General features: G+C 38.8%; 1 protein-coding gene across 6 annotated transcripts in view; it reads right to left on the bottom strand.

Annotated features, from left to right (window-relative positions):
• The window catches only part of B3GALT1 (beta-1,3-galactosyltransferase 1), a 692,162-nt gene extending 669,259 nt beyond the window's left edge, over window positions 1–22,903 (bottom strand). For 2 of the 6 annotated variants that reach the window (XR_009545942.1, XR_009545943.1), the window contains exon 1: window positions 22,586–22,722. The gene's annotated coding sequence lies outside the window, so the exon portion shown is untranslated. Of the gene's footprint in view, window positions 1–22,585 lie in introns of all 6 variants that reach the window. The other 4 variants (XM_060177773.1, XM_060177774.1, XR_009545937.1 and 1 more) reach the window with 3 other exon arrangements.
• Window positions 22,904–24,376: the final 1,473 nt, after the last annotated feature.

Raw genomic sequence — 24,376 nt, forward strand, 5'->3', positions numbered from 1 at the left:
GGGAAGCTTCATGAGTGTTGAAGCAGGGCTGCAGCTGTCTCTCTGTCTCTCTTGCTCTCTATTTCCCCTTCCCTCTCAATTTTCAGTTGTCTCTAACCAATACGTAAATAAATATAATAGAAAAAAATTAAAGCAAAAAAATAAAATCAAAATATCTTGTTTTTATCCACACATGACGCCATATGCACTGGTTGATGAACTCTGAAAGAATCCCAAAAGTTCAGTATTTTCTACTGACCAACATAACAGTCCATTACAATACTTTTTACTGTGTATCTAGATGAACAATTATTCTAGTAGTAACTGCACAGTAAATAGATTTATATGCCTACTCAATATGATAATGAATAGGGAGTTTAAATATAGGTTGACTTGCAACAAAAAAAGTATGACTTATACTTCTCTGGCTTATGTTTTATTATGCAGAAAAAGCTCTTCATTTTTAAAAGATTTAGCCAATATTAAGTTTCAAGAATCAATGAATGCATATTCTATCACCACTATACCACGATTTATTTCAATATATTGAGATACAAATTATTAGTTGTTTCCAGCCTAAAGATATTTTGCAATCCAGTGGGCACAGTGAACTGATTCCGGAAACAACTCCTTAATTAGAAATGGACAGTCAATATGTAACAATCTACTTATGTAAATTTGAGAGTTTTAATAGGATATGAGCTTACATAGCCATATAATTTATGCAAAGTACCTCTTATTACCTTTGTGAGAAATGGGTGGGTCTAATTCTTAAAGGGCTTTAAAATGCAAAATAGAAACACACTTCAGTCAATATAAATGTACTTAAGCATTTCAGCAACTCAAATGAACTGCATATATACTCAGAAAAAAAGAAGTTTCCATACAAAAATGTGTCCTGTTTGTGTAAAAGCCAAGACAAAATATAAATTCCTGATAAAAACTATGACATAATGAAATTGTACTCATATGTCAATGGCTGCACTGCAAAGCATTAAGCTCCTCAATTTAAAAAGAATGACAATATAAAATGACTGTTAACTATTCACAGTTTTGAATACTTGGACATTTAAAAATAACTGCAATACTCCATAGTTTGAGTTCACACAAATAATTTGGTAAAATCATGAATGACACAACTCCTGGCATGAATACTGTCTTTATCAAAGGATCTGGTAAACACAATGGAACGTGTTTTAAAGAGCACACTGCTACATACCAATTAACTTATAATGTTAATACAAGGGAAAGAAAAATTGTATAAGTTAGTCATAGTGACAGACTGAAACTGGTTCTGATAGAAAGCCACAGTGTAGAGCTTTCTACCAGAAGGGGCAAGTTATCTTTGGAGCAATTTACCCTCCCCTCCTAAGGAGCTCTTAGATTACTCAGCATCTGGGCCAATTTTCCCAAAACTTCTTTTTAAAAACATTATTCTTTCACATTTTAAAACCCGAAGTCAATGCCAACCAGTACTTATTCATATGTGAGTAGGACCAGGTTTATAATGAGGCTAACAGTTTCTTCTTGTAAAGGATTAAGACCCTAATCCTTTTTTTTTTAATAAAAAAAGGAAAAATTGACAAAATCATAGGATAACAAGGGTACAACTCCACACAATTCCCACCATCATAACTCTGCTTCTCATCCCCTCCCCTGATAGCTTTCCTATTCTTTGTCCCTCTGGGAGTATGGACCTAGGGTCATTATGGGGTGCAGAAGGTGGAAAGTGGAAAGTCTGGCTTCTGTAATTGCTTCCCCGCTGAGGGCATTGACAGGTTGATCCATACTCCCAGCCTGTCTCTCTCTTTCCCTAGTGGGGCGGGGCTCTGGGGAAGCAGGGCTCCAGGACACATTGGTGGGGTTGTCTGTCCAGGGAAGTCTGGTTGGCATCATAGCTGCATCTGGAACCTAGTGGCTGAAAAGAGACTTAACATATAAAGCCAAACAAATTGTTGACTAATCATGAACATAAAGGTTGGAATACTACAGATGAAGAGTTGGGAGGTTCTCTGTTTTGCAGATAGCAAGTAGGCTTATTTCAAAGGGGCTGTGACTATAGTAGTCTTTTTATTTTTTTCCTGAGCCTGAAATTTGATATGCAGGTAGATCCAAGTTATTGTCTGGGGAGATGGTGTCATGGCTGGGAAAAGGACCAGAAAGCTGGATCAGGGAAGAGAGTAGCTCCAAAATATGGGAAAGGTGTATAAATATTGTTGACTGTAAACCCCATCGATTTGATATAATCTGGGGGCTATATTCATCTTAGGAGCCTATGTGACCTCTGCATCCCTGTAGATCTGAGCTCACATTCTGTGGTCATCAGCAGGAATGTTCCAAGCTGCCCTAATCTCAGGACCATCTTCTTCGGGTGTAGCATAGAGTATGTTGTCCATCCTCCCTTCAGAGGATGGAACATTCTCTACCGCTGTTGATCCAAGTTGAGGGCAAGGTTCTCTGTTGGTCCACAAAGGAGTCTATTCTGTTGTTCCTGATAGAGATGACTGGTAATATTAGGGAGAGGGATTTATTCGAGAAGACCCTCTATTCTTATGGTTGGTGATGCTCATGCTAGGATATGATTTTACTGAGGATTTAAACCTAGTGATAAAGCTGTAATACTTTAGTGTGCACAGCAAAATAAGTACTCTTCCCCTACTACAGTACTTAAGGATTTAAATTGGGGATAAGAGTACTTTGATGGCACATATCATGAGATAAGAAATTTTACCCCTAAATCAAAAACTGCACTGTAATCCATTACCTCCCTTCCCCTTTCAATGCCTATTTCTAAGGTGAATGAATGAATGAATGAATGAATGAATGAATGAATGAATGAATGAAATGACCTCTGTGCCTTCAAGATAACTCACCTGGGAGGGTGTCTACTTTTTTATGTTGAAACCCAGCTTCCTGCCTGGCCTACACTGCACAGGAGGAAGCCTTCAGTGTTGTGGTATGTTCCCCTCTATCCCTGTTTCTCTTTCTGAAAAAGGTGGTCCAGAGAAGTGAGTGACACCAATGACAACCAAAAACAAACAAATAAACAACACAACAAAACCTAAGCTTGTTTTTCTCAATTAAAGGTATAGACCTAAAGAAGATACTATAGGAGGCTGGGCAGTAGCGCAGCAGGTTAAGCACACAAGGCTCCAAATGCCAAGGACCTGAGCAAGGATCTGGTTCAAGGCTTCAGTTTCCTAGCTGTGGGGGTGGGGGGGGGGGGAGTTGCTTCACAAGTGGTGAAGAGGTCTTCAGGTATCTATCTTTCTCTCCCCCTCTCTGTCTTCCCCTCCTCTCTCCATTTCTCTCTATCCTATCCAACAACAACAGCAATAACAATAATAATAACAACAACAATGATAAACAACAAGGGTAACAAAGGGGGGGGGGATTCAGGATCACTGGATTTGTAGTGCAGGCACCAAGCCCCAGCAATAACCCTAGAGGCAAAAAGAAAAAAAGACTATAAAGTACTTAATCAAATAGTTTCTACTTAGATCTAGATAACCTTCTCACCCACTTCCTATTTCACTTCCCTCAGTCACTGTAAGGCTAACTTTGTTAGATAAAGTAAGGACTACAAAAGCTGAATAAGGGCAAGAGAGCACCATACTTTAATGACAACCTTCCTGGTTACTACCAGGCCACCCCACCCTCTAGTGCCCTAGTCAGGGAACCCTGGGATTCCCACACAGATTATGATGGGCCTAGACCTCAACAGATCCCTCTCTCCACCATCGCTGGTTATCTCCATCAGAAACAGCATCATGGAGCCACCTGTGGGCCTTTCCGGGACCTTGCCCTCAATGTGGAACAAGGATGGTAGGGACTGCCCGACTCTCCAAAGGGAAGCTGAGTCAACAGACTTTGCCATTCAAGGAAGATGGGCCCTGAAATGAGTGAAACCTAGAATTTCCCACAGAATGCAGGCTCTGACCTACAGGGACTCAGAGGTTGTATAGGCTCCTGTGCTGAATATGGGTCCCAGTTAAGACCGATGGGGTTTACAGTTAACAATATTTATACACTTTTCCCATATTTGAGAGCTACTTGCATTCTCACAAATCAAACAAATTAATTCCTTTAAAAAAACGTTGTGGTGCCTTGGCTCCTGCATGTATTATTTCACCAATTCCTGGTCAACTTTTCCATTCTATCATCATCATCATCATTATTAATTATTTCATAGAGAGAAGGAGAGGCAGACAGAAAGGGAAAGGTATCATAGCACAGCTCCACCGCTTGTGGAGTGTCGCCTGTTATTATGATGCTCCCAGATAGTGTCAGGATTCAAACCTCATTATCTCATGCATGATAAGACAATTTATTAGATGGACTATATGTGGAAGGCCTTGACTCTCTTTTATAGCTAAAAAAAAAAAAAAACATTGTACATGTGCATGTGTAAGTACACATTATTCTTTTTACTCATCCATCAAAGAACACAGATTGTTTCCATATTTTTTTACTGAGAATAATGTGGTAATGAAGATAGGAAATGCAAATAACTCTTTGATATTCTGTGGTCAATTTCAATAGATATATACTCAGAAGAAGGATTGCTGTAGCATACAGTAGTTCTATTTCTAATATTTTGAGGAAACTTCGTACTGCTTCCTATAGTGACTATCAGTTATAGAGGTTCTCTTTTCTCCACATCTTCACCAGTATTTCTAATACCCTGCCTTTTGGCTAACAGTCATGCTGACTATGACTGTTAGGTGTGCAGAAATATTTTTATTTTCAGTTGCCTGAAAATTACATTACTAATAACTTTCTTTTTTTTTAATTTTTTTTTAAATTTATTTTATTTATTCCCTTTTGTTGCCCTTGTTGTTTCATTGTTGTAGTTATTATTGTTGTTGTCGTTGTTGGATAGGACAGAAAGAAATGGAGAGAGGGAGGGGAAGACAGAGAGGAGGAGAGAAAGATAGACACCTGCAGACCTGCTTCACCTCCTGTGAAGCGACTCCCCTGCAGGTGGGGAGCCGGGGTTCGAACCAGGATCCTTATGCCGGTCCTTGTGCTTTGCGCCACCTGCGCTTAACCCGCTGCGCTACAGCCCGACTCCCACTAATAACTTTCAAAAACTAATACTGACGATAAATATTTCTCAGGCTGATAAATGCATATGCTTTACAATTATCCATACCTAAGTTGTACAAGCTGGAAGAAAAAAAAAACATGAGTTATAATCACACAAAAATAATGCGCTTTACCTTCTTCTTCCAATTCCCTTTCTTCTTCTTTCTTCTTCTTCTTCTTCTTCTTCTCCTCCTCCTCCTCCTCCTCCTCCTCCTCCTCCTCCTCCTCCTCCTTTCTCCTCCTCCTCCTCCTCCTCCTCCTCCTCCTCCTCCTTCTCCTCCTCCTTCTCCTTCTATCTTTTTTTTTTTGGCTTTTCACATCCAAGTATGTTAGGTACTACTTTGAAAATGGCCTACAGCCAATATTTTAAATAGAGCTCAACAATGTTTTTTTTTTTAAGTAAGATTACACAGTTTATACTTGATGTTAAAAAACTTGATTGTAAGTTCATGTATATGTCACTCTATGCTATTACAGTTTCTCATAATGTGAGTTTTAGACAAAGTATTCCTTTTAATTGGTATTTCATTTTTCCACTTATTATTATATATTTCCATTCTTCCAGAATTACTCTAGAAATTAAAGCACACACTCTAACTTGTCAAAGTCTTCTATTTCTCTTCTGACAATTCAAGAACAAAAGAGCCAATTTAACTACATATAATTCCCCTTGGCTCTTATGAGTTTTTGTTATGCATTTTAATTTTCTCAATTCAATGTATTCAACTTCACTATCATTTTATAATGTTAATTTCATTTAGATGTACCTAAATTTATCATTCTCTTTATTTTTATTTTTTTCCTGCATCTATGGGATTATTTTCTTCACATACTACAAACCAACTAACACTTTTATGTACCTGTCACCAGGGCTTCACTTGAGTCTCATCCCTACATGTTTCTGCCACCTCCAGGGGGCACTCCTTTTTCTGTTTTCTAGACAGTGGATGAGAGACAGAGATAAAGACAGACACCAGGACACTGATGTACTGTTCTAGAGCATTCCCCTATGACTGAAGCTCCCATGTGGTAGCCAGGGGCTGGACCCCTGATCCTCACACATGATTAAATGTGTATAGAGTGGGTGATAAGTAGCTCTTTAAATATATGCTTTCTGGTAAATTCCAGTTTTTCTTTCTTTTTCTTTTTTTCTTTTTTTTTTGGTCTGAAAACTAGTTCATTCCATATTTTTGTTTTAGTATTACTTCTATTTGTGTATAAATTCATATATTCATAGTTATTTTCATTCAATGCATTGTATACCATTTTGCTCTCTCCTGCTTTTTTTTTTTTTGTTCTGGATGATACCTTAAGCTATTGGAAAGAATCTTTTTCCTTTTATATTTATGATTTTGCAGTTTCATTGTGATGTGTCTTAGTTAAGTTTCTTTTCTTGTTTTTTTATATTTCATATATTTATTAATTGGATAGAAACTGAAAGGAATCAAGAGGGAAGGAAGAGACAGAGAGAGACAGAGACAGAGAGAGAGAGAGAGACCTACAGCACCACTGCATCACCATTTGTGAAGCCTCTCCCTGTAGGTGGAGACTGGGGGCTTGAACCCTGGTTCTTGTGCATAACCTCTATATTCAGACAGGTGCACCACTGCCTCGCCCTTTTTTTTTTTCTTGTTTTTAACTTAACATGGCATGACTTAAACTTTCAGTTTAAAACTTTTGGTAAGTTATAGATAGTTTACATGCATTCTCTCCCCAAGCATTGCTTCTGCCTCCTTTCTTATATCTGGAACTCAAACTCACCAAAGGTCTTCCAGTCAGGTTTCTTGTTTGACCCTCCTTTTATATATTTGCCATACAGTCTTTATTGTTCATTTTGTTTCACCTGTCAGCTTTCTAAGTAATACTTCCTTAGTGTGCAAGTTACTATTACGCTTCTTTGCAGATTCTTGATTTTAATGATTGTGTTTTTACTTCACAATTTCATTTTATTTTCTTTTTAGAAATAGAGTTATTTATTTATTTATTTATTTAGACAGAGAAATAACAAGAAGAGGACACTGTTCAGTCATATGTAGTAACATGAACTGAACATGAGGCTTCTAATAAACTTATTTCAATAGTACAACTCTTAAGAGAGCCAGTTCCAGATGGAAGGTGGTAAAATCTACCCTGCAGGGATTTTTAGTACTTGGTTTTTTCATATAGTTACATAACTTCTCATTTGCCCATATGACAATAAGTTTGGTCTATTGATTCTGATTCTAAAACAAAAAACAAAAATCTGATTCTCATGCAAACCAACCACAAAACTCAAAATGGAAGCTCCCCAAAATTCTAGAAATCCTCAAATTTATTGAAACAAACCAATTGAACTAGACATAATTTCTTATTGTCTCTCTGTCAATTTTCATTTGGGTCATGATCAGGTCTTACACATAGCTCCTGAATAGAAATGTGGACATAAGTGTCACATTCTTCTCTGGTTCCACTGATGATGTCAATGATCCAAATTAGGGTTTGTTTAGTTTTGGTTTTCCACAGACTTAGCTAAAAAGTCCCTCAGTCCTTCTTTGATCTCTTCTATTTAAAAATTAGCTAGCTTGAGGAGAAGATTGGAAGCAGGGGAGGCAATGTGGGGGAAAGAAAAAAAGGAACTGCCTAGATTGAAGTCATCCAGAAAGGATCATTAAGATAAAGATCCAAGATTAAGGATTCGACCTGACTTCCCTGGACAGACAACACCACCAATGTGTCTTGGAGCTCCGCTTCCCCAGAGTTCTTCCCCATTAGGGAAAGAGAGAAGCAGGCAGGGAGTATGGATCAACCTGTCAACACCCATGTTCAGATATTCAGCGGGGAAGCAATTACAGAAGCCAGACCTTCAACCCTCAATGATCTTAGGTCCATAGTTCAGAGGGTTAAAGAATAGGAAAGCTATCAGGGGAGGTGATGGTATACGGAGGTCTGGTGGTGGGAATTGTGCAAAGTTGTACCCCTCTTATCCTATGGTTTTGTCAATGTTTCCTTTTTATAAATAAAAAATTTTCAAAAAGAATATATCTGTGTCACTGATTCAAATTATTGGGCCCTAACATACCTGAGTTTATCAGTTGGGTTGCTCTACCCCAAGAGACAATAAACTATGCTAAACCACTCTAAGCTGCATTTCTGATGTTTGCAATTCTAAATCTGGAGTAATTAGTTTTAAAAATTATATGCAAGGGCTGGGGAGAAAGCACAATGGCTATGCAAAAAGACTTTCATGTCTGAGGATATAAAGTCCCTGAATCTCCTGTACCACCTTCAGCAACAGCTGAGCAATTCTCTGGTAAAAATAAGAAAACAAACAAATAAAATTTTGTGCATGACAAAAAGCTGTGTAACTTCACCTTTCAATTATTTCAGGCCAGTGAGAAATAATGAAATGAAAAGACATAAAGGTGACAGTGCATTAAAATCAACTCTAAACAGGAAAGAGATAGACATGATAATTAGCACATTTAATTTCACATCATCAAATCTTTAACGATTTATATTTTTGAAAGCTTGCCTTAGCAAAATAAAAAGTGCATAGCATGATAAAGGCACAACACTCTCAAAGAGTTCCCAACACCTTCTCTTGTACCTTTATCTGTATATTAATGTGTAGGGTCCAAAGTAAACCAAGATAAACCATTTTTCACAAGTATTTGAACACAGCTGAGAAAGTTTCTATTCACTCAAATTCCTGAAATAGTCTGTACCTCTATTACTATCAAGTTTTTCCCCTTTCTTTCTTTCTTTCTTTCTTTCTTTCTTTCTTTCTTTCTTTCTTTCTTTCTTTCTTTCCCAGATCTATGCCGGGCAGCCAGAAAACAAATCATCCATCTTCCTAATCAAAGTACTTAGACCTTAGCCAAACTGTGTAATTCTTTCTACAACCTACAAAGAACTTTCTCACGGTTCCTGGCTACCTCTCTGGCTTCATGTACTATTGTTCCTTTCTCCTGTCTTCCAGTAGCACAGGGTTATTTGAGCTATCATTAACACAGATGGTCATTCCCTTCATAACACACAGTGTAGTTCTTTAATTCAGATCTCTGTTCAAATATTACATCTTCAGTAAACCTTTCATGCTCTCCCCCCACTTTTTTCTTTCATGTTTTTATTGGGAGGTGATGGCTTACAGCACAGTACAGGTATGTACAAAACATTCTCACTATCAAATTAGATCTATCATCATACACCACAACCTGAAAGACCCTCCCACCCTCACCTCTCTCCCTATTCTCCTTCCCCAGAGTCTTTTCCTTGGTGAAACACACCAAACCAGTGTAAGTTTGACTTTATTTACCCTTTCTGATCCTGTATCCTAAGTTATGCCCATTAGTGAGATCATCCAATCATCCCCTATTCATCCTCCTATTTCTGATTTACCTCACTTAACATGATCCCTTCATGCTCCATCCAAGATGAGGTAGAAGAAGGTGACTTCATCATTCTTTTTTTATGGTAGAGATAGAAAGAAACAGGGTGAGGGGGAGAAAAAGAAACACCTGCAGCACTGTTCCACCGCTCATGAACCTTCCCCAACTTCATCATTTTTAATTGCTGGTATATGTATGTGTATGTGCATGTGCATGTGCATGTGCATATGTATATGTATGTATCTCACAACTTTCTTAGGCATTCATCTGTTTTATCCATACCTGGGTTGCTTCCAAGTTTGAGCTATTGTAAATTGTGCTGCTGTGAAGATAAGTATAGGCAGATCTCTTTGGCTGGTTTCCTTACAGTACAGTCCCAGGAAAAGAATTTCTGGGTTTTAAAGTAAGTCCATTCCTAGCCTTCTGAGAGTTCTCCTGACTGCTCTGCACAGGGGTTGAACCAATTTACATTTCCACTATCAGTGTTAAAGGGTCCCTTTACTGACCTTTCTGATGTATGACAATCTCACAGGGGTGCAGTGGTATTTTACTGTTGTCTTTATTTGCATTTCTCTGATAATCAGTGACTGAGCTTTTCTTAACCATCTTACCTAACACAAATTTTTCACTCTTCTATCAGTTTTCATGCCCTTGAACTTGTTTTTGGTTTGAACATCCACTTTTTTCCTATTGTATTTTTTCATCTGTTTGCCGCTTCTTCCCCTTCCTTTTCATTGTATACTTTCCCCCATTTCTCATTCTCTTTCTCATTCTTTCCTACCTACTAAAGGTAAGTACCATGAAAAGAATGGCCACATTTTTTCCACATTGCATTCATACTCCCTAGGGACAGTACTGGGCATGTAATAGGTACTAACCAAATCACACACATAAGTATAATTGAGGCTAGATATTTTTTAAATCATTTTAAAGGTAAATTATTTATCAAAAAGGATAAATAAGCACTTTACAGGGAAAATGCTGGCTCAGGAAAGCAAATACAGATTAGTTAGTAAAAGCATATCCAATTTGAACAGTTAAATCATAAGCAGTACTATACACTGCTAAAAGCTAATTTAGACAAAAATTATTTTTGCATTTTTAGGGTAAGCATTGCTCCCTGAAAAACAAAGTCTGTATGTAATATATATATATATATATATATATATATATATATGTATATATGATACCTAAATACTAGAAACAGGTTGAGAATATGGATCAACCTGCCAACACCCATGTCCAGTGGAGAAGCAATTACAGAAGTCAGACCTTCCACCTTCTGCACCCCATAATGACCCTGTGTCCATGCTCCCAGAGAGATAAAGAATAAAAAGGCTTCCAGATGGATGGGGATGGGATGCAGTGGTGGGAATTGTGTGGAATGTTACCCCTCTTATCCTACAATCTTGTCAATAATTATTAAATCAATAAAATTGATATCTAACTACAAGTTTCTAGCTGTAGAATATCTATCTGAAATTTAAGGGAAAAATTCATATTATTAACTCTGTTTTTGCTAATTTAACTGTTCAAAATTACTTAAATATTTTGACCATTTCACCCTTCACTATTAATGAAATGTATTCTTGTAATCATATAATTTAGCAGACACAATAGAATGTAGATAGTAGGTATTAGCTAAGTTAAACAAGACTTCTGGTTAAAGTCCTTTGTCATGCACGAGTTTATTATGGGTTTTCTAAATCTGAAATTACTGCTTTGTAGTAATGCATTCTGAGTTGTTTTTCACTCCATCATTAACATCATGCCATTGATGACTTAGCTTCTACAGCTTATCAGTTATGGGTGAAAACAAATTATGTTATGTCATTTGCAGTTATCAACTTAAAAAAGAAAATAAGCTATCAACTTAAAAAGTTCAATAAAAATAATCTCAGTAAAAATGTACTCCACTACTCAGTGTCATCCCCATATTCTAATTCAATAACTTTGGTTAGCCTACAACTTCTCTCTCTCTCTCTCTCTCTCTCTCTCTCTCTCTCTCTCTTTCTCTCTCTCTCTCCTTCAGGCAGAAAGAAACCATACCACTGAAGCTTCCATAGGTGAGTGGGAGCTAGCCTGGAACCTGGCAGCACACAACTGAAGTAAGCTGTTTTTCTGCCCAGCCTCTAAATCCCTATACCAAGTTTTTTAAATTACTACATGGAAGATATTTTATAGGAGGATTTAAACTACACAATGGAAGAATAATAGAATCAGAAATTACAGGCAGTTTCTGAGAAAGTTGGGACTGTTATTTCAGTTATTAGACAATGTTGGCTCTACAGAAACCTTTCTAGTAATAGCAAAAGATATAAACACATAGACATTTAGACATATAAGAATAGGAATACAAACATATATTTAAATTTCTACTTTATTTAACTGCAGCAGTTAAATAAAGGAAAAACTGAAAATTCATTGAACACCGAAAACCTGTTCTCAAAAATAGTACTTTTTATTTGAGCCTCTAATGTTTTCATTATTATGTCTATCAAAAATTTTTTTTCCAGTCAGGGTTATCTCCAAGGCTTGGTGCATGACAAAGCCATTGTTCCAAATAGAAGGGTTTTTTTTTTCTTTATATATTTTTTTCCTATAAATATGGAGTGTGAGAGAGAGAAAAACAGAGACACCTGCAGCACTGCTCCACTGCTGGTGAAGTGCCCCCTGTAGGTAGGGATTGGGGGGGTGAACTTATTTTTGAGTCTTAGAAATGTTACTTGATATAACTTCTCTCAGTTTCATCCCTTATAAAATGGAGATACTAAGATTCTACTATATATCTCATAACATGTTTTATGAAATTATTAGCAAGCTAATAACACATTAACATCAAAAATCACTCTCTGCCATTGTCATTATTAATTATAATCAAAAAGTCTAATAAGATACAGTCAATTCACCGTTCTATTTACTAAAATGATATTTTAACTTTATTTTCAAATTTTATTATGCTATCACTATTCTTAATCTTGAACTGAACATAAAGTGCAATTTGAAGTGAACATGTTTTTAAAGCTAGATAAACTGCTGTAGGCCATTTTAGTGAAAGCATGCACAACTTTTTAAATTATTAACTGATAGTAGCAGGAGCCTTAAGGATAGCTAAGAATAAAATCTCTGATTCTTGCTGGAAAAAAAATACACACACACACACACACACACACACATATATATATATATATATATATATATATATATATATATATATATAGAGAGAGAGAGAGAGAGAGAGAGAGAGAGAGAAGGAATGATGGTCTTGTTTAGTAGAAGGAGAAAAGATAATGTCAGCACAACATATACAAAGCAGATGTAATCTTTAAAATTTGACCTAGTTTCAAGTGACAGGCCAGGTAGATCATGGGTAGAGTAAAATGTCCAACAAAGGCCTTTGTTTTATTTTATATTTTTAATTCAAACCAAGTACTTTCAAAAGTTGTATGCTTCCCACTGCTTCCCACCATAAAACCAAGCCTATCTATTGATTGTTACACCACCTCAGAAAATAGGATCTTTTTTATGGAGAAATTCAAATGTAAGCATTTGACAGGAAGGATAAGTAGATAATAGTATAATATAGCACTTCAAACATGAGATGATACTCTTCTCACTGCAGTCTCCTTAAAATTAAATGTAGCCCTAATACTTTGAAGATAATGTGATAATCAACTAGCAATGATAACAAGTTAGTCTACAATATAAAAACCACCTCAATAAAGAGAGACAATGCCATTGCATTCATTTTCCAAAGAATTAGTAGGAGGAAACATTTCACATTGTTCTTTCCTAATTCACTTAGTAAATCAACTCATTATTTGAAAAGTTGTAGTTTTTTCATATTTCAGCTATTATCTCCTTTCCCTCCCTCCCTACCTCCCTCTTCCTTCCTTCTTTCCTTCCTTCCTTCCTTCCTTTCTTCCATCTCTCCCTTATTCTCTCTCTCTCTCTCTCTCTCTCTACCTGCCACCAGGGCTACCACTAGACGTCAGTGCTCCCATAGGTCATACTTTTTTCTTTCTGATAGAGGGTGGGAGGCAGAGCGAACAGGAGAGACACTACAGCACTGCACCACCACTCATAAAGCTTCCCCCCATGAGCACTCCCACCTGATGACCATTGACTCACACTCAGGTTCTTGTAAAGGATAATATGAATGCCCTACTAGGGGAGCAACTATCCAGCTCAATATTTGCTCTTTCGAGAAGCTATGCAAAAATCATGGGACCGCTCACCACATTTCCATCTATTCCATGAGTTAGGTTTATTCACATGCATGATACATTTACCATGTTTCCAAGTTTCCCTAGGCATATTTTACTGAAATGCATAGAGTTTAACAAAGAATTGGGAAACAGTGTGATTTGATTTTAGAATCTATAGCAAAATTAAAAATCGGCATAAGAGGTTAGTGTGCAGAGAGGAGATGCAGATAAGATGAGATGCAGATAAGATGAGAAGCAGATAAGACATCATGTTCAGGGAGTTGGTAGGGACAGTGGGTTAAGCGCACGTGGCGCGAAGTGCAAGGACCCGCCGGGTTCGAGCCCGACTCTTCTTGGTGCAGAGACGGAGGCTCGAACCAGGATTCTTACGCATGTCCTTGCACTTCGCACCATGTGCACTTATCCCACTGCACTACCACCCAGCTCCCCTATTTAAATATCTTAAATATATGATCACTTAATCGTAGCAAAAAAGGTAGATATACTAAAACCTATTACTTATAATCAATGCAAAATATTAAATACCAAAGGGAAAACTAGCTGTGTTTCAAATGTAAGGTATCATAAAATATTCTAGAAAACAGAGAAATAGACATGAAACAATCACCTGTTTTTCCTTCATGTTGTGACTTACTTGAATTTTTAAAAATATCCTATTTATTTATTTTGGATAGAGACAGAGAGAAATTGAGAGGGAAATAGAAGGTAGAAAGGGAAAGAGAAAGACAGCTGAATCCCTGCTTCACTGGTTGAGAAACCAGTGAGGTTGAGAAACCTCCCCCCAGCCAGAGGGGACTGGCCAAAGGCTTGAACCTGGGTCCTTGCACACAGTGATGTGTATGTTCAACCAGGTGTGCCACCACTTGCCCCCATACTTGAATTTTCATTGTTCATACATTCAATTTTTATTGTGCTAATGTACCACATTTCTCCCCAGGAAATAGTGTAGCATATGTATTTGTTTTATTATAATCCTCATTTTTATTTTAAATGGCTGTATATCATCTTCAAATGTTCTTGCCTAAATGTATTATTAGCCATTTGAGTTGTTTCTGATTTTTTTAATTATATACAACACATCCATCAACATCTTCTAAAATATGACCTTTCCATATTTCCTTAGGATAGATTCCCAGAAGGAATATTAATGGATCAGACAGTATGAAAATTTTTATAGTTTTCTTCTTCCCTGTATACTGCCAAATTGCTTTTCAGAAGAGCTGCACCAATTTTAATTGCAATGAACACTTTCTGAAAGCACCAGAATCACTGCATCCTTGCCAACATGATGCATGATTATTTTTAATATTGTCGTTTAGTAGATGAATAATCAGCCCTCACATTACAATCCTATTATGTATTTAGTATATAAAAAGATAGAAAAGAAGATCAGAAATAAAGAAACAATTAGACAAAAGTTCCCTAGTGGACTATTACAGGAGTTAACTTTGTGGCCAATATGGTTATGTACATGCTGGAAGGTCAACAAACAAGATTAGTTCTCATTAAGTTGTATAGGTAGGAAGCAAGCTGATAGATAAATGCAAATCTGGGCAGGGGCCTCTAGAGGTATATTCTGAATCCAAGCGTTTAGTCCAGGGCTAGTCAGCACAATTCATTATTCAAGTGAAGACAAGGGAAGCAAGATAGCCCAATGTGACAACAACAAATACACAAGCATTTTTCAAAGTTAACAAACACACCTTCATTCCAATAGATCAATTCTATTTCTAGGTCTGACAAATAACTGCACAAATGAAACAATATATACAAGTTTCTTCAACATAGCAAACAACACAGGTTGTCTTAACCTGAAAATTTGAAAGTCTATATAACAGTTCATCAAGAAGTTACTGGCTAAAAGTAAAAGATGATGTTTTTGAATAACTGTGAAGAGCTGGAAAATGAGATTGGAGATCTTTTTATAACTCAACTTTGACAGTTCTCCAGAAAAGTTGCATTTAAAAAAATTATAGTAATTTAATAGTGGCTTATAACATCAGAAGTTTGCAGACTATAGCTCCACACAATAACCACCACCAAAATTTAATTTAAAAGGCAGTAGACAAAACATCTATACATAGTGTTGCTATTTGTATACAAATTGAGGGGGTTAAAAGGTTAATGTCTAGAGGTGCTAGGCAACCTCTGAAAAGATACCAAGAAACTAGTACAAAACCAGCACTTATATGTTAGGAGTCATGGTAGGGTCATAAGTACAAAGTGTGTTGGAGAGGGCTATGAGAGGAGTAGTTTTTACTTTGTATTTTTAAAGACTATATACATTAACCATCCAAAATATTAATTTATTAAAAGAAAACAATAACAAAATGGTCTTATCAGAAACTCTGGAATGAGCTGTGAGACTGAATATCCCCTTGAGTTATATAAGAATACAAGGACTATTAGAGGCAAACTGTTTCTTTTTGCTCTGCTATTCTGTTCCAATAAATTCATTATTTGTCAAGTATAATTCACAAGATCATCAAAATCATCCTGTAGACAAAATAGACAATATACCCGACTAAAGTACTACTCAGAAAATATATTATAATAAAAATACAGTTACACTTTTAGGGAAATTCATGTCATTCCTATATCTATGTCTGTGTGTTCTTGGAAGTTAAAATGTCTGACTGTTGTTATAAACCAGGAGATAAAATAACCCCAAACATTTAGTTGGGTCTCTCACATGGCAAGGCACACACTCAAACTTCTATTAAGAAAAATTTATTAGAAAGCTAACTTTTCACTTTTTTTTCTTTTTTTAAATATATATGATAGAGACAGAAAGAAATTGAGAGTGGAAGAGAAGATAGGGAAAGAGAGAGAGAGACACCTGCAGACCAGCTTCACCACTTGTGCAGCTTTCCCCCATAGGTGGGGACCAGGGGCTTGAACTTGGGTAATGTGAGCACTTAACCAGGTATGTCACCTCCTGGCCCCTGCAAACCAATTTTTCTAAGTTAAGTTACATCAGTTTTTAACTCAAGCTAGGTTTCATTTGGAACATAATGCTGAAAAAGAAAAAATAGTATTTTTTTAGATGTAAAGACCTTAACATGAATAAAGACATGGAAAGCAGAGAAAGTGAATCTGGTATATAAACTTCAATGCTTCGTGTATAACAGAATAGAACAGGAAATTTTTCATGAAGTTCCATTTATAATTGGATAACCAAATCAATTTTAAATGAAAGGCAAAGTTTTTAAACATTTGACGTGTTTGGCACTTTTAATTAGAAGATCAAATCCTAAGTATTTTGCTGGTGCATAAGTACTCCAGGGAAACTAAGTCTAAGTCCTAAGACTTTTTTGAGTTTTTCATTCTCAACCTGAGAGAAGTAGTAAATTTCTCACTGGAAGGATGCCTTTTATGGGTCCCTTCCAAATATTAGCAACACAGTATTCCCTTTTAAATGATATTAGGTAGATTTGACCTTGAAATAGTCAGAAAATTCCTTTCAAACTTTTTTTTTATTTTGAAGCAAATAAGCTAACGACATAATAAATGTCTCCCAATTTAGTTCCTCTGAAAAAAAAATATTATGATTTGATTTCTGAGACTTTTTAAGTGGGGACATATCCTGTTATTTCATTGTTTACTGATCTTCCTCTCCTACAGCCCTCATCTTATATGATGCTGGCGCTCACATGCATAGCTTTTAAAATTAACATGTATTAGACTGTCAGCATGATTACTTTCCAGTCCTCAGACGGAGTATATTTGTGTGGGTGTGTATTTCAGTGGATATTAATTGGACAGAAAATCAATTAGAAAGTGACTATTGAGGGGGAGATCAGAAAAATAGACTGACGGGATAAATATTATATTATTAGCAGAGGGGCTAGGCAATGGTGGACCCAGTAGAAACATATTATCATACTGGGGCCTGGGCAACTTCAGGAGCAGTGGAGCAGTGCTGCAAGTGTCTCTCCTTTTCTCTCCCTCTCTTTTCCATTCCTCCCCCTACCTCTTTCTCTCTCCATCATTAAATAAATTAAAAAATAATTTTTCTAAGAAATCCAAGAGCCCCAGAGATAAAACCCTAGTAGCAAAAATTAAAAAATAAAATTAATATTAAAAATAATAAAAGGGGGGGGGTCGGTAGTGCAGCAGATTAAGCCACATGGCTCGAAGTGCAAGGACTGGTCTAAGGATCCCAGTTCAAGCCCCTGGCTTCCCACCTGCAGGGGTTCACTTCACAGGCGGTGAAGCAGGTCTGCAGGTGTCTTTCTCTTCCCCTCTCTGTCTTCCCCCCTTTATTGACTGTTCTCTGTCCTGTCCAACAAGAACAATATCAATGTCAACAATAACAATAATGGCAACAACAAGGCCAACAAAAAGGGCAACAAAATGGCCTTAGGATTCAGAGTGCAGGCACCGAGCCCCAGCAATAATGCTGGAGCATAATAATAATAATAAAAGTACTTACTTTCCCATGGTCTATTTTACCTAAACAAAATATAAGATTTGTGAGGATAAGGGCCTTTGATTTACTCTGTGATCCAGTTAAAGCAAGTATACCAGTGTTTGTGGCATAAAAGATGCACAGTATATCTTGTCAAAATCTACTTGAATAAACCAATTTCATAATTAGTAATAAGCTGTTAGAAAGTATGAGAATCAAGTTTAATGAAATACATTATCATTCAGAATAAATTGATGAATTTGTTTCAAATGTCAGGGTGACAGACCTCCTGAGTGTCTCTCCTGTAGAAAGAGAGAGTGAGAGTATAAGATATAATAGGGAGGCAGAGAGAGAGAGAAAGATGGTGGGGGACATATGCTGACAACAAGAAAGACACAGTGTGGGTGGAGAGAAAGAATAAATTTCTGATTTACTGAATTGATTGAGGTCTTTGTTTTGTTTTTCATCTTTTTTCTCTTTTGTTGTTCTTGTTGTTTTATCGTTGTGGTTATTATTATTGTTATTGTTATTGATGTCCTTGTTGTTGGGTAGAACAGAGAGAAATGGAGAGAGGAAGGGAAGACAGAGGGGTAGAGAAAGACAGACACCTGCAGACCTGCTTCACTGCCTGTGAAGCGACTCCCTTGCAGATGGGGAGCCCTTGACTGGAACCAAGATCCTTGTGCTTTGTGCTATGTGCATTTAGCCTGTGGTGCTACTACCCCACCCTCTTTGTTTTGTTTCTAATAGAGACAGAGAGGCTGAGAAAGTGAAGATCACAGCATTAAGTTTCCTTCAGTGCAGGGGGGATTGGGCTCAACCCAGAGTTGTGCACAGGGCAATGTAGTACACTGCCTAAGAAAGCTATTTCACCAACCCAACTGAGTTGTTTTTTTTTAATTTCCCTAAACAGTTAGTTTCTGAACAAATGATTTCAGCAACAATTTAATAAAATTTCTTAATAAATATAATTTAAGACAAAATATATACCTGGAAGTAAAAATACACAATAGTCTGCAATGAGTCACTATATGCAGCAAGCAAGTAGAAAATGAAATAATGTCTACTTAGAAGTAGATAATTTCCTCACCTGCCTCCTATTATACTTCCCTCAGTCACACCAAAGCTAACGTTATCAAAGTAAGGACCACAAAAGCTAAGTAAGGGCAAGAGACTGGCCTACTTTAATGATGACTCTTTAGTCACTATCAGGCCACCCCATCAGCTGGGGCCCTAATATGGAAGTCCTGAGATTCCCAAATAGACAAGATTGGCCTCAAATAAATCACTTTCTCCATTGTTACTGGTCATCTCTATCAGGAACAACACAATAGACCCCTCTGTGGGCCCCCACAGGACCTTACCCTCAACATGGATCAACCAAGGTAGAGAATATTCCATCCTCTGAAGGGAGGCTGGACAACATACTCTATCTTCCACCTGAGGAAGATAGGATGGATATGGAGTTCTGCTGGTGGGAATTGTGTGGAGTTGCATCCCTTTTATCTTATTTTTTGTCAGTGTTTCCTTTTTATAAATAAAAATTATAAAAAAAACTTAATAAATAAGCCTCACACTATCTTAACTAAGAATATAGAAAAAGCTAGTCTTCAATACTTGAGGAATATATTATTTCATGACATCATGGAATTTTTTGCATTGATAGAGAAAAGGCAATATTTCTAAGTTATGCAATATTGAAATTTAAACCTGCTATAGGTGAAAAAGTGAATGTAGTCGCCTAGAGTCTTGACAAGCTGACATTTATTTGAGTTCCTAAAATCCATGGAGAAAATATGGCAGTCTGAGTTCCTGTGCTGCCCTGCAGCAAAACAAGTCAAATCTGAAGTGAATTTGAGGAATTGGCAGAACTGAATTGCTTGTATGAACTCTGTGGCACTATCCATTACCTTCCTTCAGTTAATGCCTACCTTCTACCCTATCCCCAATACTAAAGGCCTAATTTCTGCATCCTGTCAACTTTACACACTATTGCTGTATCCTAATACTAATACTCATTGATGCATTGCTGAAACTTGATTACATTTGGTTTTGAAATTATATTTAATTAAATAATTTTCCCCAAAAAATCAAAGCCCACCCACCCCACCACCACAACCAAAAAAGAAGGAGGAGGAGATGGAGGGAAAGGAGGAGAAGAAAAACTAAAATTGCTATGTAGCTTACCCAATACAAAATGCAGCAGATTTATAAGCTAGGGAACTTGAAATGTAAATAAATCATTTTCTGAAAAAAGTTAACATTAAAAAAGTTTCTTTTAAATGTTTTACTTTTTCTATTGGCTTTTATTGGTTACATAGCTTTAACTCAAGCTTAATTTAAATTAATAGCTAATTAAGTATGCATATTTAACTCTATTTTACCCACAGGAAAAAGTTTACCACTTCAAAGCAGAGCATAAATAAGACACAAAACCAAAATCAACTGTTTAAAGCGAGTCATGATCCTAACAAAGTCTGAAAGCACAACTAATCATTGCAACATTAAAATAATCACCTGGCAGCATGTAAACCCTGTATGGAATTTTAAACTTTCTGTGAAAATGTAATGACCACAAAATACAATACTTGAACTGTGTCAGAAAACTAGACATTGAAACTATATGTAATGACTAATAAAGAGAAAAATTCAACTCATTCTCTACCATACCAAAGCCAAGATATAAAACGCTCAACTGAAACAGTATTTAAAATTCCACTTGCAAGTCATGAATTAATGAGAGAAAATATACAGCCATCGTCCTATAGAAAACTAACATCTCTGCTAATATACCACTAAACTGTTCATCTGCTTCAGAATACATACATGGGATTGGGAGGGTGGTGAATGATGTGATCTTTATCACGTAAATATATATGAAAAGGTTGACATTTTGGACAGCTCCCTTTTTTTTTACAATAATTCTTTCAGGTGTGCTACTTTCACTTTCTCTGCTTTACTAAATCAGAAATCAATCCTGTGGTTTCTGCAGTTTGGATTTAGGCTTTGTGGTGGCGCCTGTGTTGTATTTGGGGGCCAAGGATTCCCCCAAGTAAAAGAGAATAAAAGCTATATAACAGGGAAAGTGCTAGGCTTAATTCAAAATCCAGGTCTATGAATAGAGCCAATTTTTATTTTACCAAAGATTCTAATTGGCAAGCAAAGAACTGCCCTCTCCACTTCCATTCTCCACTGCAACCCCATGGCCTTTCGAAAGAACCAGAGCCTCTTGTCCAACTGCGTCAGAGTGGAGACTAATTCCTCAGTGTCTAGTTATTTCAAGAACTTTTCCCAAGTAGAAACGCCTACAAAGACAACGGACCGCTCATGAAACATTCACTGAGAGTTTAAGTTTCTGAGTTCTGACCTGGGATAGAGAAACCACTGCAAAGAACTACCGAGATTGGGGTTTAGCCAGCAACACCATCCCTGCGCAGCTACACTTAAAATCCGCTTTCTGCGGGAAGGTTTGCAGCGCAGGTGGAACTCTCAATGGCTTTGCAAAATAAAATAATTTAACATTAAAAAGATGTAAGTGTTGGCAGAGTAGGACGTTGAGTATGCAAGCCTAACCATGCTAGATAACCATGTGCTCTCGGTTCGGCCGCCTAGACAAACCCCAGCGAGCTGGTACTTTATCGTGGGCGCAGCAGTGGGCACCCACAACTGCACTGCACATCTGTCCAGGTCCCACCCCAGGAGGCAGTGGCTCCACCTGGACTTGCCCGGGAGCCCGGCCCCGCCTTTCCTGAGCTGTAGCTCACGGACACTCGTGTCCCACGCTGGGGCCAGCCAGCAGCTGTCCCTACTAGTCCCCCAATGCCAGACTAAGTCCCTAAGTCAGAGCTCCCGAAAAGTGTAGTTAAACCTCCTCCGAAAAGGGACATCAAACACAGTCACACACAAAAGTCGCCACTCGTCACGCCTAGCTCCACTCCCCCTTCTCTCTTATTTTATCAGGCGAGCTTTTACTTTCCCCGCCTCCTTCCCATTCCGCTCCAAGTCCCCTGGCTCAAAGTGGGACTTTGAGGAGCCCTGGTTTGAAGGCGCCCGTCCCCTGGAGCGCTGGATCACAGCTCCCTCTTCCCATCACGGCAATAAAGTTCAATTTGTTGGTTCCTTTAGATGTCATGGGGGATTCCGCGTGCTTTCTGCGAGCCCTCTCTCTGTCTCTTCCAGCTAAGAGCATCCTTTCGCTCCATCCCAGCACGGGTTCCTGAAGGACGTGGGTTCACGCGACAAGCGACCCACCATGCTCCTCGCAAAGTGCCTCAACCGGCGCCCCCCCCCCCACGCGCGCACACACTCACACACACCCGCCTTGTCGAAGTCTGTCTGCACAGAGGGGGAAGAACACACAAGCTGGAGAGGCACGGGCTCAGGCACCAGCCCAGCCGTGCATCTGGACTCACTGCCCGGTCCCAAACACCCTTGTCAGGATGCCCCGGGCACAAAGAACCTCGCAACCTCCAAAGAGCACACGGCGCGGGCGCTGGCGGGCGGGACCTTACCCGGGGGGCGCCTAGTCTCCCACCGCTCGGCTGGCCCGAGGGCCACGGACACTGCAGCCGGGGTCCCGGAGATGCCGCTGCTCTGCTGCCGCTGCCCGGATCCCGGGCGCCAGCATCACTTCGCCGCCTCCGCCTCCTCGTGCCGGGCTCTCGAGACCGCCCCTCCCCGGCGGCCGCCTGCAGGACCCGGAGCGCCGGCGGCACGGCGCAGCGCGGCGGGGTGGGCAGCAGCGGAGGCGGCGAGCTTGCCCGACCGCACCGGCTCCGGCAGCCGCGGCTGCAGCCAGAGCCTCGGAGCCCCGCTGCGCTCACCCGGCCACGGCTCTGGCCTCGGCGACTGACAACGCCCGGCAGCCAATCGCTGCCTCGCCCCGTGCAGTGGGGGGGAGACCAATCAGAGCGGAAGGCCCAAGGTTTTTCTCCGCCTTTGCACAGCAGGCTTGTTTCCGGGAGAGGTGCTGGTGCTGCTCGGGTCTGGGTTGGGGGAGGCGTGTGAGGAGCAGGAGCGCGTCGTGTGGGGACTTTGGGCACAGGAACCTAGGTGCCACGAGGCGGCTCGGCCCGCCAAGATGGGCCATTTACGTTTTCATAATGGCTGGAACGCAAGGCGGGGCAAAAAGAGCGCCCTGGGGTGGTTTTGCCCTCGAGGCTCGACCAGCAGATTGAGCTGCTTGTCATCCCAGTGTAGGGATGGTGGGACCCGAGTAAGAAGGGCTTTGCTGGAGAGCGAGTCCCTGGAGACAGTCTCTGTGTAGAAGGAATTGCGCGAGCAGTCACCAGACAGCGCCCCCCCCCCCCCCCCCCGTCCCCCGTCCTTCGTTTGGCAGCTGAACCGAGTGGTACTTCTGAGTCCCCAGAGCCACTGTTAGTCACAGTAATCAGCCCAGAAATGTGTCCGAATTACAAAAGAAGCACAAGCAGAATGTTCCCAAAGTTGACCATAACTTGAACCTTCCTTACCTTCCCTCCAAATATGCGCCCCAGTTTTACAGACACACACACACACACACACACACACACACACCACATGACCACCACCTAAAGAAGAAAAGCAGTTTATGGATGTTACATAGTTTGTTTCCTTTAAAGAATCTCTCTTGAATGATATAATAAGTGTTTCTGAAATATGCATGCGCCCTGAACCCCAGAGAAGGAACTTACTGAGAAACAAGAAAAATGGCAAATTATCTTCCTGTAATGATCTTTTCTTGTAAGGCAATTTAAGCCCCTGTTTTATAGGCGTCTGAACTGGCACAGAGTTCTAACAAGTCACTGGGGCAGGGGGAAAAAGTGATGTCTTTCCCCAAGGGAGCTTCTTTCTGGGTATAGTTAGACTTTTCTTACAAAGTTGTTGTAAGGGTGAACATTCAAATGTATGTATTAACTACATAGCAGTCTGACACATGGTTGAAATTAAGTTATGTGCTAGTTATCTGATGCTGCTATTTCTGATTATAGTTTGATGCTTTTCTATTACAGTGACCACGTATATCCTTTTCACCTTTCTTTTAAAATACCATGTATCCTGATTTAAAAATCTCTACCCAATTTTATAAACTCAAAGGAAAACATGAATGTGGAATATATTTTTGTTTGGTCATCTTTTAGTACTATAGAAAATGGGTGCCTTGACTAGAGGCAGTACATAAAATAAGAAAATATTACCAAACCTTAGGATTTTTGTAAACTGTCTAGAAACATTCAGGGATATGTTGATATAATTTTTCTAAGCACCCACACATATTAAACTTATTGTTATCCAGTATCTTGAATTTTTTTCACATTGTCTTT

Source organism: Erinaceus europaeus, chromosome 18 (genome assembly GCF_950295315.1).
Source record: "Erinaceus europaeus chromosome 18, mEriEur2.1, whole genome shotgun sequence".
Taxonomy (NCBI): domain Eukaryota; kingdom Metazoa; phylum Chordata; class Mammalia; order Eulipotyphla; family Erinaceidae; genus Erinaceus; species Erinaceus europaeus.